This window comes from Ceratosolen solmsi, unplaced genomic scaffold (assembly GCF_000503995.2).
Source record: "Ceratosolen solmsi marchali unplaced genomic scaffold, CerSol_1.0 scaffold31, whole genome shotgun sequence".
NCBI classification, from domain to species: domain Eukaryota; kingdom Metazoa; phylum Arthropoda; class Insecta; order Hymenoptera; family Agaonidae; genus Ceratosolen; species Ceratosolen solmsi.
Window position 1 is genome coordinate 3766324 of NW_011948432.1, and position 12965 is coordinate 3779288.

A 12965-nucleotide genomic window follows, 5' to 3' on the forward strand; every position below is an offset into this window, starting at 1 on the left:
GCTGTAGCCACGGCAATTTGCTCGAGTACGACGGACGAGCGCGTCTCTTAGTTGCCAAACTCACCTGGAATTCATTAAACGATGAATTTAATTAACGTGGACGACTGTCGCGTGCTTCTCGTCGTTAAATTGACATTGTTTCCGAAGCCGTCGACTGCGCGGATTCGAATCGGTGGATAGAGAAAGTAGAGTGCGCGCGCGCGCGCGTGACAATTGATGTTTAATTTATAAGTGAATTTAAACGGCGTGTCGCGGCCGATATTATCGCGAGATAACAGAGTATAAAACGATGTATAATAATGACATTAAAGGAGATATTTCGTTTCGATCGATGTCTGGCTAATTGAATTTAAGTTTTAGCAATCGTCCGACAATATTTCTAATCAGCGCCGAAGCACTTAATCAATGTTAACAGTTTTAACGTTTGAGCACCATTAGTCTGACAATTCGAAATATTATTTTTTTTTGTTTTTTTTTGTTTTGTTTTTGTTTTGTTTTTTTGTTTTTTTGTTTTTTTGTTTTTTTTATTTTTTTTTTTTTAACGATTCCGCCTTTGTTTTCCATTAATATTGCATAATTTTGGATTTATTAAACATTACGTTCTTGAATTTTAATTGCTTCCGTGTTTTTTCTACTTTTTTTTCAAATTGTTTTTCTTTCTCTGCTTTTACTATTTCTTTTAATTTTCATATTCAACTAGTAGAATTTTGAACGTTTAATTCGATCAATATTTGATGAAAATTTGAAAATTTACATACGCACGTATACAATTTAAAAAAAAAAAAAAAAAAAAAAAAAAAAAAAAAAAAAAAAAAAAAAAAAAAATTATAAAAGATTTTTTTTTATAAAAGAACTATGTAATAGAGTTCCTTGTGCAATATTTTCTTTGTTTTAACTTACAAATTATGCATTTTCCGTGAATATTTCATTGTAGAAAAATTAAAATTTTTTAATTATTTCACTTGGACGATATTTTGACAATGAGCAAGGATAGTAAAGTTAAATAAGAAACTTTTATGAATAAAAAATATTACGAGAAAAAAGGGAAAATTTAACTATGTGTATTTAATTATTAATTTCAAATTTTCGTTCACTCAGTAAGGTTTTTTTTTTTGTTTGTTATTTTTTTTTTTTGTTTTGTTTATTTTGTTTTGTTGTTGTTGTTGTTGTTGTTGTTTTTTTCTTTTTTTTTTAATTGTATTTGAAAAACACTTCACAAAAGGTATACGTATATATGATTTTCATAAAATTTTTCAATTACTCGGAAAGCACATGTTTATTGAAAATTGAAATGAAACGACAATTGTGTTGAGAATTTTCAATTTCAATTTTATAACTGGTGACGCTTACTCCTGAGCATCTTGCAAAAATTTTCTCGAAATCGGTTATTCTTTAGAAAATATCTTTAAGAGCCGAATAGTTGTTCTATTTCATCTCGAGTTTTGTCAAAATATTGTACCGAGCATGTTATTATCAATAGAACATTTGCACCAATATGCTCCTACCAACGTCAAATAAAAAATTAAATGAAAGTTTGAATCGTCTGTAAAATAAATCCTGGGATAGTGATATATGAGAAATGAAAAAACTTGGCGAATGCCATATATCCAAAGCTCGATTCTAGCAACTTTCATTCGTGTTTTTCAATTTGGAAATTTTGTTTTTATCGGACTAGCGAGCACTAATGCACAAGCACAGATCATTTTTTCAAATCATATATATTAGACAAGAAAAGCCAAAGTTACTGAACTTGCATGGATTTTATCTGTATGGTGACCGATCCCAGGAACTCTGGCCACTACCTGCCGAGCGAGAGGTCATCAGACACAGGCATTTGCAATCTCCCCTGACCCTCGAGTACTTTGGAGGATCGCCGCCGAGTGCCTCGCTCAAATCCTTGCTCTCGCCCTCATTGGACACGAGGCGCATTCAGCTCGCTCGCTGGGAAAACAGCAAATCTTAAGAATCGCTCGCCTACACGTTGGTCCATACGACGACGGCTTGCGTCTAAAGGAATGAAGATAAAAATAGGGGAGGAGGAGGAGGAGGAGGAGCTGGCGGGGAGGGACTGTGGGTGGATGAATAGAGGGATGGTGGGGAGGGAGGGGAGGGAAGGGAGCATAGAGTGTTGGAGCAAGAAGAGAAGCGCGAAGGGGAAAGTGAGGGGGATAGATTGGTGGGGGGGGGGGGGGGCGCACGCGCGCGCGCGCGCGCGCGCGCGCGCGCGCGCGCGCGCGCGCGCGCGCGTGTGTGTGTGTGTGTCAGAGATGAAGAGAGAGAGAGAGAGAGAGAGAGAGAGAGAGAGTGTATGAGAATTGGAGAGGATGTGTGGGTGAGAAAGAAAGAGGGAGAGGGAGAGAGAGAGAGAGAGAGAGAGAGAGAGAGAGAATGGGATGATGGGAAAAGAGCGAGAGAAAGGACGAAGAAGATAAAGCAAGACGCATGTTTGTAGCTGAATTATATGAAGATGAACTATTGCGCTTACATGTTTCGTGTCGATGCATCAATGAAATCACGGTAAAATAAAATAAAATAAAATAAAATAGGCAATATCTTACCTATTTAATCCTACAGGAGGAAGTAAATAAAGTAAAATATAGAAACGAAACTATGCGTGTTTCTTGGCCCCTTCAATGATAATAAATGTACGATAAATGTACCGCCGCTCTGTAGAGAGAAAGTTTCTGTAAATATTTCAGACTGTACGAGAAAATCTTTGATTATATATCACGCTTCGGAAATTATGATAAAGCTCGCGACTTATCGAGGACGTTAAATTGAAAAACAAAACTGAGGAGAATTACGCATTTGAGACAAAGTTTAGTAAATGATGAACATATGAGACGAATAAAGAGGGAAATATGACAGCCTACAAAATATTTTAAAATTGCGTTGAGTTAATAGGGACTTTATTTTTTATGCTACGAGAGTAGATTGAGAAGATTAAATGAAAAGAAAAAAAATTTTAAATGAATATGAATTAAATGAAATAGAGTGACATTTTTAGAGCGCTCAGAAAGATGAGAGAGAATGAAAAAGACGTAATTCGAAATTTCCAACGTTATCTCGTTTCAAAGTTGTATGCTACGCAAAAGTAAATACTTATATACCCATATGAATGTTATACACACATGTGCGTATGCGTGTGCGTGCGCGTGTGTGCGCGAGTGCGTGTGTGTGTGTGCATGTGCGCATGTGTGCGTATATGACATGCATATAATAGACAAGACAAGTCAAATAAGAATGTATACTGTATCGAATGGATGCAAACTGTCCTTATGCGGGAGAAAAACTTAGGATTGACGAAAAGATGGAAACAATAGCGTGATCCCTTCTATTTCTTCCTATCTTTAAATACGTACATAAAATTAATGAAAATTACTATAGTATAAGAGACTCTTAAGTTTTTCGTTGCGCGTACAAAATAAAAATGTACGTGATACTGCACGTTTGCTACACTTAAGCACACTTTGTACTCGACTAAGAGAGAAAGACGTAAGTAAATAAATACTCATTGCTATTGTACATGCGCGCGCTCATACGTACACAACCAAACACAAACTCAAACACACACATACACATCTAAATACTACACGCTCTCTGTCTCCCCCCCCCCCCCCCCCTCTCTCTCTCTCTCTCTCTCTCTCTCTCAAACAGAAACACGAATATATTATCTCGGACATACATGTTTCTCTCGCTTTGAGTAAACAAAAAGAAATTAATATTTAAAATGGCATGAAAAACCAACCGTAATTGTCTCATTATAAACCGCGTTATTTCCAAAATTGGTTGTAATCTTAAAACTCAAACACTTTTGCAAATGCAAGTATCAATTAATATATATTTTAAGAATATTCTTTTAGAATTAGTAAATGTTACATCATTTAGCAATATATGAAGTACATTTTTTGAATATTTAGAAATTAATTTTTTATAATATCTGTGATAGATTATGTAATAAGTGAGCTTTTGTTTTTTAAACAATTTTATAATATATTGTTACTGGAAATAAAAAAAAAAAAATATTTATATATTACCATCGAATCATTTTGCAAGTATTCTTGTCAAGTTTTACAAATAATAAATGGAGGGAAAAAATTATAATAATAATAATAATAATAATAATAATAATAATATTAATAATAATAATAATAATATATAAACCTCGAGTATAAAAGGGAAAAATAAATAATGCAGCCTACGCAGGACGTCGAATTTACAAATAAAAAAAGAAGAAACTTAGGCGGGACTCGGATAGACGATTCCATAATCGGATAATTCTAGAGAGAGAAAAAACTAAGGATATAAGAGTGATAAATTCGAGTGCGAAAGATAATATAATGTATGAAGATGTTGGGTGAATGAAAGAGTAGAGAAAGCAGTAAACTATGAAAAATTTAATCGTCGTAAGAAAATTTTACACATTTTTGTTTTCTTTTTTATTTTCATTAAGATATTATTTAAAAAATTTTGCATAATACTTGCAAAAGCAAAGAGACTAAATCTATCGATATTCAATGAGCAGTCAACGTTTCCATAATTAAAGGAGATAAAAATTCTGTGCACGACGTAACGCGAAAGAATTATAATTAAGCCACAGAAGAACAATGATCCATGATTTTAAATAACGTGAAAACAGTTTCTCATCTTGTAAATAATATTTGACGTTCGGCCAGATGTAGCTTAAACGACTTATCTGTAAATACATATAATGATAACGCTATAAGTGTACACGGATACAGGATATCGATCTAATGTGGTGTTATGGTTAGCCAAGTCCCGTGTACCATTTAAAGCATGTCTAGCGCTTATAGATAAAAATATCAGAATAAATAAGAAAGTACCACTTGTACTTGAGTTATATCATCAAATAAGTATTAAAAATAAATCTCGACAGAAGAAGAACGTGTACTTATAAAACGTAGTTATCCGTACTCGGTCACACATCGACATAAGCACGCGCGCGGACATACGCAGACACAATAAAACGATACTTAGCCAAGCACACGGTTATACGTAATTATACTGATGAATAAATATTTTCATCCTACGAGCTTTAATGAAAGATATGGCGTACTATGTTGTTACGAGGTCGCGTCAGTTACTTCCATTATTATTTGGATTTGTAGAAAAAATTAAATTGACTGTTACAATGATTTTATCGGATAAGTCGAGGGAAAATTGCCGTGTTTTTAACGATGTTAAACATTTATCTGAGAATAATTGATTCCCATTCATTTTCAATATTATAGTGTAAGCTAATTTTTTTAAAAAGGACAAACCAACGGGATACTAAAATATATTTTTAAATGTCCGAATAAAGAAATGTCAGTTTTATTTTTACGTATTTTATTAGGAATTATTTTTAATATCACGAGAAGAAAATTATGAAATAATATCTTTATAAAAGAGTATCGATCTTCTTCTATTATGTTTCCTATGTTGATATGTGTGTATTCAATAATATAAAATAGTTAAAAAATTTCACGACCTAAATAGGAAAATCTACGTCGAAAGAAAGTTTGTTGTAATATTTTTCTTTATTGCTAATTACGATATTCTAGTCCTTCTCTTTCCATTAATTTATGTGTGCGTGTGTGCGTGCGAGTCTGCGTATGCCGATGTATGTATAAATTAATGGAATTATATATATTTATATATATGTATATATATATATATATATATATATATATATATATATATATATATCTTTATAAACTGTAATATCTTTTATATTGTAATGCTAAACTATCGATATGTTCATGTTCTATTTTTTTTTCTCTATAATATCAGAATATAACATTGTACTTTATTATATTATTTATTATCATGTTGTATTGAATGTGCAAAATAGAGCAGAGCTAAGACGAAGAAAGAACACAAGAACCATAAGCCAACACTCAATTGAATTATTAACATTCTATAAGCAAGAAAATTCACTAAAAGAAAGAAATAATACACTTTGGCACGCAATTAATTACACAAGTATAGCTTAAAATTGTCTCTATTTAAGCGTTCACGCGTGACAATTAAGCTAAAGAGAGAAAAATAATAGAAGGATAGCTGTTTTGAAAAGCAAAGTCTCTTAACACTGCAAACTAGCATTAACGACTCTATTGTATTTAATGTGAGATGTATATTATGTACTTTAATTGAAAATAAAGGACGAGAAAGCTGATACGATAGCGAAGAGTTGAACTGGACAAAAAACGCAATGCTTCATAATAATTATAATCTTTGCAAAATGAAATTATTGTACGGTAAACATATTAATCATTGAAAGCTTGCGAGTGGTTGTAGGACTGAGCATTTATTTCATAAAAAGCAAATCGAAGAAAATAAAAATACAAGAGAAGGAAAACACAATTTCTAGAAAAGAAATTATTTGAAGAGAGATGCAGTGATTTAATCCATAAGAATTTTATAGTCGAAATATTTGTTCACTACCACACTGCACTTATTATCAAACGGTTATCGGCTCATATTCGTTGGTGCAATTATAATTGTCACATACTTATCGACTATCATCGTCACGCACGTGATTGCCGCTATTTGAAATAAAGATAAATCAATTTCATCTCTCATCGTTGAAATGCTATTGTAATTGTTAAGTATTATCATCTCGTCATTGTCGCGTTAAGCTAAAATACTTGCGTTGCATCGTTGCTTTTTCATATATTTATATCAACCATATTACAAAACCTCTTGTTTCCTTCTATTTCACGTATTAATATTAATTTATTATTTCGATTAATATATGCAAGCATTCCTAAGTGTGCGTGCGGGCGTACATGTACACGCGCCCAGCATCTGCATATATGCGCGTACCTCTCTCTCTCTCTCTCTCTCTCTCTCTCTCTCTCTCCCTCTCTCTCTCTCTCTCTCTCTCCCCGTGTGCGCACATGTGCGTGCGTGTATGTATTTGTGTATGTGTATGTGTATGCGTAAGTATATATTGATCGAAATATATAAATGCATGGTCGACTCACCACCGAATAAAATTAATTAAATTATAAGGAAAGGAAGTTGATCCTGAAAACTGTCGCGCCTAGGTGAGCTTATCCCTTTGTTAACATTTATTGGAATGGTTATTATCGACGATTACTGATAATTAAATGTTTTTGCGGTACAAGTTTATAGTACTAAAAATGTTATCAAAAATAAATTACAGCTTGTTAATAAAAACGAGCGCAAATCTCCGGTCAAGGAAAGATTATCAAGGTTCGCTAAACGATAAAATAAGGAAAAATATTTGCGAATTTATGTTATGATGCGCACGAGCACATGAACGTAATATGTTCGAGAGCAAGTAGCACTTCATTGAATAATGAAAGCAGAACTTGCGTGTTCATCTCCACGTGTAATCAGGACGATCGATGATTATTATAAATTCTTAAAAAAATCAAGTATTATTCTATGAAGCAACCGAATGACATAATACAATGTAACTACACCTGCCTCTTGTGAATAAAATTATATTTGTTTCTTTTGAATATGCATTTACTAATTTTTTATATATATATATATATATATATATCCTGTGTAACAATTAAAATTTTTTTTTATATATTGAATAAAGATATATTTCTCTAAAAGCATATTTAGAGAATTATTTATTTTTTTCGGTATCACAATGTTTTTCTTCTGTTTTTATTATCGTTAATGAATTGAAAATCTTAATAATTTACATAATTTTCAAATAAACATTGAAAAAATAATAACAACATAATGAAATGATATTAAAGCTCCATGTCCGATAAAAAAAAAAAAAAAAGACAATTATTAATTGACTGAACTATATTAAGACGTAATAAAACAATGCCAAAAAGCAATTCAAGTGAAGGAGAATTTTAGTACATATATATATATATCGTATATATTTTTTTCTTTTCATACAAACAGAAAAAACTATGTATATACGCGCATTGTACCCTTAAACTCGTGATATCAACATAAGATTATCGATCAATTTAAAGGGCATTTAATGTATTTCATGCAGAAATTAACTTGAACAATATATTATCAAGTACGTTTCTATTAAGTTCGTTTTTTTTTTTTTTTTTTTTTATCCCTCTTATATCAATTTTACGAGTACTAAAGTTGAGCGACATTTAATTAGTGCTTAATTTTAACCATGACTTAGCTGAAAAATAATTTACAATTTATAATTCGCAATTCGTTTAAAAAAAATAATTACTGCTAACGTAAGCCCACAATGGTGTATAAAATTTATAAATTAAGTAAAATTTAATATACATTTACGAAAAGATAAATCTAATATTGTTGTAATTACAAGCTAATTTCTTCAATTATCAATAATATTGTATTTAGTTAGTGTTTAATTTTTTTGTTAGTTATATATATATATATATATATATATATATATATAATATGATATGCTTAAAATATAATATAACTAACGCTATTATGTTCATCGTTATTCCTAATGATTCGCAATTATTGAGCTTTATATCCGAAGATGTCTAATCCGACCTTGTCTAATCTTGTTTTATCCTCCCTTAACTCGTCCGCTTTTTTTTTGCCCGACAAATGCGCGCAAATAGAGAAAATCAAATTTATGTCACTACATTAATCTCGATTTAGTGTCCTTTATGTGCGCGTTGAGATATTTAATATTGTTGTAATAATGTATTATATAAAGATTTCGCGTTTGTTTATGTTACACGCAAAAATTGATGTCGACTGAAAAATCACCATAAATATAAATGATTAAATAAACGTGGTTTATCTACGTCATACGTTCATTTCTCTACCTAAAATAACAAAAACTCTATATCGATATAAATAATATAAATTTAATTTTAAATCAAATTTATTATAGTTATTCTACTAATAGAAATAAATTTAATTTAATTTTCATATACGTGTAATTTTTAAAGCATATAAAGACTATTTCTATGGAATTTTTGACATATTCTATTTGGCTAGAATAGTTTTTAAAACTTTAAATTCCCATATTTTAGTAATTATAGCGCAAAGCTTTTTCAATAATTAAATTCTAAGTACGCGAATGAATAGTATACACTTTTTCATAAACAAATTTTCAAATTAAATTAGGTATTGAATATATAATTATGTTGTGATTCGAGGACTAAAATGAGCCATGATTATTTTCACAATATTAACTAATTATTATGTAAAATATTAAATAATTACAGATTCATTAATAAACTGCATATATTCTAATGTCGAACAAAACAAAATCATTGAAGTAAAAACGAGTCTTTTTCTCTTTCTATGCATAAATAATTATTACGTAAAGGTTTCATTGATCAATTAATTTTGTATTCTTATTTTTTACATAATATAATAGAATTCCTTCAAATATAACATTGACGTTTCAATAATCACATGATCATTAATTTTTCAATCAATATGCATGTCTTTTTAAAAATATATTACAAGAATATTTTAATGTGTTTTATTTTTTTATTTTTTTTTTTTTTTGTATATAATTAACAGGTGATAATGGTGCGTGCAAACTTGGAGAACAAAATTAAACCCTTGTGATGACAATTTTATTGGTTGATTAATAATTTACAAGGCAAAATACTCTACAAAATACACTTTATGCTCGCATAATCTTGTTAGCACCTAACATGTATAATTCGCACCTCATTCTTTATTGGCGCACATAAACATGCGAGGATATTACTTATTTATAAAAGTTATCTCATTAAAAATTGGGATAAAATTTCATAACATATATATGACAAAATTTAATGGATCTTTTACATAGATAATTTAATAATTTTTAAACTAAAATTCTACAGATTAAATCATTATACGAATATAAGCTGTTTTATTTTATATATTATTATTATGTAAGTAGTATAAGTTAAAAAAAATTTGCCTCGTTAATCAATAATGAAAATAGAACTTTTTTGCTGTAATCAACTTGACTGTTTAATTTATATAATTAAAATTCATAATAACGACGATAGTGAGAATAATAATGAATAAACCATTTGCCGTTATCAAGAAATCGACAAGAAATTGCTCGATAAGCTTATAATTTCTATTATGTCGAAATAAACGGCTTTAAAAATCTATTTCTAAATATCGATGGGGAAACTTTAATAAGAACTTTCCAAGTATTAATTCGATCGAGTGTACAATTACAATAGAATAAAATAGATAAAATATGAAATGAAATTCGATATGAAGGTAATATTTAAAAATGTACTTAATAATTTTTTTTTGATCCCGGCTTGGGATTAAATAAAGTTAATAGCTTCAGAATAAAGAATAATGTTAAACAATTTTTGACAATTTATAAGTGGATTACATTTTGAAAGCAGTAAAATTATCAATATAATTATAGATACATTCTATAAAGTATTTATTATTTATTCTTTTAAAATATAAATTACTGCTATTATATGAGTTTTATATTTATGTTATACTTACTATTGCGTAGAGTACTAATACAAATAATAGGATCAATAAATTCATTGCTGCATATAAGTGAAATATTTATTTATTCTCGATTAGAGGGAGTAAGGAGGAGGGAGAACGAGCGAGAAAATACGTATTTGTGTCGGAATACGTAATTTAATTGTTAGTTTAATTTTCTCATTCACTTGTCCTATCTGTCAGATAAGTCATTGTTGAATTTACTATTCTTCTGTGGAAACTGAATTTCTTCGGACTTTGATGAAACTCGATGATCGTATCATCATTCCTTTAACACGTAACAATTTTTCTTTATTTAGTATTTATTTCTTAACCATTATTTACCATCACATACTTCGGTAACATCTAAACGTATACTTCTTATTGCACTTCTTCTTATCGGTTTAATTCGGTCGTAATTCGAGTCATTTATTATATTTACCCGAATCTGCCACGATGAAGTCATCAAAGGTTTTTTTCTGCTACTTCACTATTACAATCATGAAAGTAAAAAATTCTATGCATTTAGTTCGGTAATTCACTTGAATATTTCCATTTTATAATATATTCGCGTACATCATTTTTTTTTTTTTTTTTTTTTTTTTTTTTTTTACAAAGAATATTTCTTTTTGCAATGTAGTACTATCATTCGTTTTATATACATGCCGAATAGGCATATACAAAGATGTGTATCTTACATTTAAATTGATTAACATTAAAATTAATATTCGTTAAAAAATATATGCAACGAATAGGATGTTTAAGTGTAAGAAAGAGTATATTCGTGTCTGTCTTTTCCTTAACTGTAAAGATTTATATATTCTACATTTGATTTTAAAAATGAATTAACTCTGTCTGTCTCTGTGTGCGTGCGTGCGTGCGTGCGCGCGCGCGCGTGCGTGTGTGTGTGTAGGTATGAGGAAATTAAGTATGAGAGAATAAAAGTATTTAGAAATAAAGGATTAATATTTAATAACGAGGAATTGGGAAGTGACAAAAAGCCAAACAATTTTAGTTTTTCATAAATAAAGTACTTTACTAACAATATATTATAATTTATTTTTCTTTCCATGATTTTAAATTTGCGTAATGTATTTCATTCACTATGCGAATTCGTTAAAATTGTAAAAACAAGTAATGAGCAGGATCGTCGAATAAAGTACTTTATCCCTATACTTTAATAATATTAATTTTATATTATAATATATATTAACTATTACAATGATAAACTGTAATTATCATATCGCTCAATAATACAATCATTATCGTTATGCATGATAGTACTCCACAGGGTTTTCAATATTCTTTTCGCTTTGTATTCCGCATACACATAATATATTCGTCGGATGTTTTTTTCTCCGCATACATATGTCGCGTTAATGCTTTTATTTCCTCTTGAATTTCTCATGATTGTGTGTACGTGTACGTGTACGTGTACGTCTACGTGTACGTGTGCGTGTGCGTGTGTGTATATATATATATAAATTTTTTTTTCTCTTTAATGGATTGGCGTGCAACATGCAACGAGAAAAATGACATGCATTTCAAGTGCCTTTTATTAGCTTATAACATATTCCCTTTGGGAGGACTAAGTAAAAAAGGTAAAACTATCGAAATAAAATTTTTTCAAATGTTTTATATTAAAAAGAATTTTCAACGACGATCCATAAAATTTATTTCATATAATACAAATGCATTGCAGTAGTCGAATTTTAAAACGAAAAGCCTCGTTTCAGCGCGACAAATAATCTCAAAAAAAATGATTAAAAAATATATATATATTAAAAAAAAAAAAAAAAAAAAAAAAAAAAAAAAAAAAAAAAAAAAAAAAAAAAAAAAGTCAATAAAACACCACGTTAACAACATAAGTTTTAACGAACGGTCAATCGATCGCAATGTAAAACAAAAGGCACGCGCAGCGAATAAAATCTTTTTAGGAGGAAGAGCAAAAATTCCACCCGCGCACTTATTAATAAGTCATTTACTTCCAATTTTTCTCTGTACAAATAAAGTTCAAGACGTTTACATCGTACATTCGCACTTCGTTCGTCCCTAAGTCATTATTAATTTAATATCAATGATATCGATAAAAGCTAAACGACAGAACAATAAAAAATAAAATATATCGTCAATAAACGAACAGCGACAAGTCGTTATATATATACATATATATATATATATATATATATATGATACCCCCCTCCCCCTGCAGCATTTAGCCAACCATTTCGCTTCTCTTTTATTCATCATCTGTTCATTTACTTAAAATCGCTGCCTTTTCGAAATCGCTCTTCTTTCATAACCGCTGAACTCCCTCTACCTTCATTCCTTTAGCGCGTCTTTACAGGCAACGGATATTACAAGTGAGAAAGAGCAATGTGATTAAAGATAATAGACGTAGAAGTTAAAGATAAAACACGTTAAAAGCACTCTCACGGTATCAATTTGCAAGTACAAGCATTCAAAAAGCCAAATTGATCGAATTATACTACTAGTGTCACTACGATCGCTGTTTTTTCGACACAGATAACGCTGTATACATTTTTTCC

At 29.9% G+C, this 12965-nt stretch overlaps 1 protein-coding gene across 1 annotated transcript in view; it reads left to right on the forward strand.

Annotated features, from left to right (window-relative positions):
* LOC105364333 (amyloid beta A4 precursor protein-binding family B member 1) overlaps positions 1 to 2006 on the forward strand; it is a 137411-nt gene extending 135405 nt beyond the window's left edge. Inside the window, exon 16 of the mRNA XM_011502231.1 lies at positions 1787 to 2006. The gene's annotated coding sequence lies outside the window, so the exon portion shown is untranslated. The remainder of the gene's footprint in view (positions 1 to 1786) is intronic.
* Positions 2007 to 12965: the final 10959 nt, after the last annotated feature.